Consider the following 6,000-nt stretch of genomic DNA (forward strand, 5'->3'; position numbering starts at 1 on the left):
GAAAAGCTTTCCATCATCAGTCCCCAAAACCAATATTTTAATAAACCCCTGAAATGATTAAAATAATACTGATTAAGCCTAAATCAAGTTCTAATATTCAAAAGAAATCTAATTCTCTGCGCTGTATGAGTTTTCACGATTGATCTGCAGTTGACAGTTTCAGTTTGGAATCACTACAAAATAGGCAGGTTTGTGAAAAAAAAAAAAAAAATTATGCTTCTTCCAAAATGAAATGCTACCTGACATCAGCAGGGAAAGCTCAGTGCCAACAGTGTTATGAACCACAAAACGGAGATGGGCCAAACTGTCAATCTGTGATAGCTTTTTTTTCATGGCTGCTGATAATTGGCTGTGATGTGATCAAGCAAAGGGACTAAGTAGTCACAGTGTTTAATTAGTTTTCAAGGCTGTGTACTGTATTTGGTGGTATTTGTATTATAATTTAGATGCAACAAAAAGAAAAATGTTAGTTTTAGCAGCTAACACATTAAACATCCATAAAAAATATGGCTCTTTTGTACAATTTCTTAAAATATAGTGGCACAAAAGTACTTTGTTAATGTGACAGAGTTCATCAGGTAGTTCAGTATAGATTGTCAAGACATGAGATATCAAACAGTTCATTTATAATTTTCGAGATGCGAGATATTGAACAGTTAGCATGTAATTTTTTAGTTGTGTGGTACTGCATGTTTCTTGTCTGGATGGGACTCTGTCTGTCTACTTCAGTAGCAGATTTGTAGATTAGCCATATTTGTTTGAAGAACACTCTTATTTTTTGTGTTTCCAAGATGTACTATTTTTTATGTTTTGAAGATGTACAGGTCATTTTAAAATGATTCACACAACAAATCATTGCAGTTATAGTTTCCTTATTTTTAATGAAAAATTTGGAAATGACTGAGGCCATAATGAATTGAATTGTTGGAAAAACTTTATGTCAGGACTTTATTAAAAGTTCTGTAGGATTTCGGTCTAGACTGTATTGTGGCAGTAGGAAGAGACCCATTTTCTTATATATATTCGTCAGTGGAATAAGGAGGAAGAGGTTGATGCTCCTAAATAATGCCAAAATTTCATCTTTTTGTGTGTCTCTGTATTTTGAATTATTTTAGCCCTAAGCTTTCCTGTCACTGTGAAAGAGGAGAAGTGAGCACCAAACAGAGCTCTGCATTCACAACAACGAAACATAGCCTGGCACTGTTGTGCGACAGTACTCTTTGCACACTGTGTCTTTGTAACATTTATTCACAGTGTTCATCTAAATAAACCACTGGCTATTTTAATTATAATACTTCACTTCTTTGCAAAAAATCTCATGTAGTACACCCTTTTTGCGAGTATCCATGCACAATGGCTCTTTCTTTCTGGCACTTATGAAAATCAGAGTTTCTGTACTAGTCTGGAAGTCTAGTCTGCAACCAAATCTGCCATGTTTTTGCAAAAATGGTAGTGCCTTGTATTTTTCATACCATCAAAGAAATTGCTGTTTAATAACACATTTACCTGTATCATCAATGAAATATTTGTTGTGTGCATTCTGTTTAGTCTGCATCACTCGGCATTGTGTCCCTCCATCTGTAATTTTCACACCATTGACTTCTTAACTTTCGCGTGTCAACATGTGCTCCTACTTTCTGACAGCTCCTCTGTTGGCGGTACTAAACCTATCACATTCTCATCATAAGTAAAATTAGTGACAGTAACAGCAAGTTGTTGCAACTTCCTGCAAAGGTATTTTTCATGATCAATTTTTGTGGTTGCACTGTGAGGTTAAGTGCAAGCCAGTTTGAGTTGGAATGTGACTGTTCTAGTCAAGTGAGCAAGTTAGTTCCCACTAGGTCGGGTAACCAGTTTGCCTTGCCAAATAGTACATCCGTTTAGCAAATTTTTATAGAAATTACGGTTCAGAGAATACAGCATCGGAAAAGCATTTGACAAATAATTTGAGAAGTATGTGTGTCATTTAATTGATTTTAACATCAAACTCTCACAACCTTGACAACATCAGAATCTACACATTATGTAATCTATGTGCACATTCAACATTATCTGTATTTCAGTCACAGTAGCATGCTTGTGTGTGTGTGTGTGTGTGTGTGTGTGTGTGTGTGTGTTGGTAAATGTGAGGACAATGCTGTTTCTTTCAGTTCCAGTCTGTATTGGGAAGTCAGTTGTTCTGTTATATTTTTCTGTAGTGATTGAGGCAGTTCTTGCTTTGCTCTGGAAAATCCAGGATGGAGGAATGACAGTATTGGAGGAATGACAATATTATGAAATGGATAGATTGCTACTCACCATAGAGTGGAGATGTTGAGTCACAGACAGGCATAACAAAAAGGCTACTAAACAAGTAAACTTTTAGTCAAAAGGCCTTCTGAATTAGACAACATACACAAAGAAAGACACGAAGGCCAGAGACAGTGGTCACGTAAATTTGAGTTACATTTGCGTGAATGTGTGTATGTATGTTGTCTAATTCAGAAGGTCTTGTAGCCGAAAGCTTACTTGTTTAGCAATCTCTTTGTTGTGCGTGTCTGCGACTCAAGATATCCACTATATGCTGAGTAGCAATCTATCCTTTTCATAATATTGTCTCTACTCCACACCTCTTATTTTGGCTGTCTAAGCTGTAGATTGTTGACCCTTGTCAGATCTCTGTCGACAGCAAATGTAGTCAATCTGCAAATGGGTGCCTTTCCTGGTTGGAATGTTTTCCACAAGCAGTCAAAGTTCAAACACTCCAAAGTAGTGAGAAAATAAAAAGTATCCTGTGCTACACACATCTCGTAATTTTCCAAAATTCCTCGTCATCTACAGACTGTTGGGTTTCCTACTACTTTATTCTCCGAACTTTTGCTCGCTACCCACCCCTCGGATTTGTGAACTTTCGGACTGACTTGCAAGTTACTAATTTTCTTTATTTAAATGAAGAGAAAGACATTTTATCTTTATTAGATGAAAACAGATACACTGATGAGCCAAAACGTTATGACCACTGTCCACTGCAAGATTGAAACCTCCTGGTGGGTGTTGCGGTCACTTGACACTGTAAGGAAAGAGCTGAACAACCAGTTATTATAGCAAAGATATGGGCCACAGATGTTGAAATTCGCTGACATAAACAGCATAAGGGCACACTGTTGTGACGTTGCAGCTGGAAATGAGAATCTCTGAAATGGTGAAGCCAGTCGCCTGTTGGCGTACTACTGTCAGGAGCACCTATGGAAAATGGTTGAAGGATGTTGAGATAACAAGTAGGCCATATGGTACTAGACGACCATGTCTCACAAAATGAGAAGCTGGAGGATCCCACACTGTGTAAACCAGGATATGCAACAATATGTAGCAGATCAGATGACAGAGTACAGTGTTGGTGCAAGCACAAGTCTTTCAGAGCACACTGTTCAAAAGTCATTGCCGAACACAGAGCTCCACATCACACGATCTGTACACGTTACTGTGTTGATCAAACATCATCCGTTATTACTGCAATGGTTACAGCACGACTGGGTTTTCATTGTGGCTCAATAGAAATGTGTCGCCTGTCGAATTAATCGCATTAATTGTTACACCAGGTCAATAGTTGAGTCTTACACGCCATCATCCAGACAAATGGCTGCACGAAACGTGCATCGCACCACGGATGCAGGCTGGTGAGGGCAGAATTATGCTATGGGATACATAGAGTTGGACTTTCATTGGATCTGTGATTGTAATTGAAGGTATCCTAATAGCCATGAGCTATGGGAACATTATTGTGGACCACCTGCAATTATTCATGGTGGAAGTCTTCCCCTATGGCAACGACATCTTTCAGCGGGATAACTGTCCGTGTTGCAAGGTCAGAATTGTGCTGCAGTGGTTTGAGCGGCATTATAGTGAACTCACACTGATGTCTTGGCCAGCAAATGTGCCTGATCTGTACACTTTGGAACACATATTGGGCACCAGCTGAGTGCCTGTAAACCACCATCCATAATTTGCAGGAATTGCTTGACCTGTGTGTACAAATCTGGTGCCACATACTTCTAGAATCCTGTCAAGGACTTGTAGAATCCATGCCAATCAGGATCTCTCTTATACTGTGTTTGAAAATTGGAACAACACGCTATTAAGCAGGTGGTCATTATGTTTTGGCTCATAAATGTACATAAATGCAGTCTAAATGGCAATTTCGTTTCCTTCTGTTAGTGGTGAGCAGTTTTATTTATCATGACCATCATGTGACTTCAATTAATTTACCAGGTCACAAGAACAGCTGATGCCTAGGGCTACTGTGTGCTGCCAAAAGGTAGCTGTTGCCAACTGCAGTTCTTCACACTAATAACTGATACTGAAACAATGTCTGTTGACAGGTGAGAGATGCAGCTGCCCATGCCTGCAGCTCACTGGGTTCACTCTCAGCAATCACTTACTGGCATTAAAACACAACTGTAAGACATCTAACTGTAGGCTTCTGGAGAAATTTAAAGTACAACAATCATAAAACTACTTGTAGGAAAGATGGATATCACACTGGAAGGGGGGTTCCGACGAGGCAGTGGAAGGCGACAAGTTTCCTCGAGTCACACAATACGTGTCGCAAAGTTTTAGGCTGCATCATTAGTGAGCAACAGTGTGTGACATGTGGATGTGTGTGTTTCCAGGACTCGGCTCTCGGGACATTAAATCGAGACTGACGGCTAGAGACATTGCATACATTGAGCCGTGCCTGCAGTGCACAGGCGCAAACTGGTCGGGTGTAATAGGGTGGGTGCAGAGGAACATCTTTTGTCATGCAACTCTTTCGTCTCTCCCTCGAAGTCTGTAAAATCGTATGTAGGAGCATACAGGGAGCCACACTGCAGTGACATAACTTTTCAGTTGCTCTGGCAGTAACAGGAGGGGGACGAGCAACTCTCCCCTGACATACTTTAGCATTTAATATTATGTGCATACATAGATGACCTATTAGCTGCAGTCTGGCCTTTTTTTTTAGGTGATTGCAGATCCCAGAGTTGTCCTGAACTTGTCAAATGATGATATGCTCTTGCAGAAATAACAGAAAGATATCACCTTACTTCTGGAGCATGCTACACTGTGCATCGTTATATTATGATTAGTACAAAATTATTTTTTTCAATTATAGGGAAGCCTACTTGTGGCTTATACAAGAGATCCTACTTCCTTGCATTTCATTCACCTATGGAGGAACACTTGTTCCATGAAACTTCCTGGCAGATTAAAACTGTGCTGGACCAAGATTCGAACTCGGGACCTTTGTCTTTCACGGGCAAGTGCTCTACCATCAGAGCTACCCACACGACTCACACCCTGTTCTCATAGCTTCAATTCTGCCAGTACCACATCTCCTACCTTCAGTCTCGGTCCGGCACACAGTTTTAATCTGTCTGGAGGTGTCATATCAGTGCACACACTGGTGCAGAGTGAAATTCTCATTCTGGAAACATCCCCCAGGCTGTGGCTAAGCCATGTCTCTGCAATACCCTTTCTTCCAGGAGTGCTAGTTCTGTAAGGTTCGCAGAAGAGCTTCTGTGAAGTTTGGAAGATAGGAGATGAGGTACTGGCAGAATTGAAGCTGTGAGGATGGGGCGTGAGTCGTGCTTGGGTAGCTCAGATGATAGAGCACTTGCCCGCAAAAGGCAAAGATCCCGAGTTCGAGTCTTGGTCCAGCACACAGTTTTAATCTGCCAGGAAGTTTCATATCAGTGCACACTCCTCTGCAAAGTGAAATTCTCATTTCACTTGTTCCATCTTACTGATGTTCAGCAATGTAACAATTTTAATTCACTCTTCATTCAAAGTTTTGCAAGTTATTTTCTTTTTTTGTGTAAGTGGTAGAGTCTGTCTTGCTCATTAGCTATTGAAATTGTCACAGCATCGAGTGGCATGTGAGCAACAATTTTACTAGCAATTTCTTCTCTCTTCTGCTACAGGAGACATGAATCACCCAAATCACTTCTATGACACGGTCTGTGCAGTGAAAGGAAGATTCTG

Source organism: Schistocerca nitens, chromosome 10, assembly GCF_023898315.1.
Source record: "Schistocerca nitens isolate TAMUIC-IGC-003100 chromosome 10, iqSchNite1.1, whole genome shotgun sequence".
Classification (NCBI taxonomy): Eukaryota; Metazoa; Arthropoda; class Insecta; order Orthoptera; family Acrididae; genus Schistocerca; species Schistocerca nitens.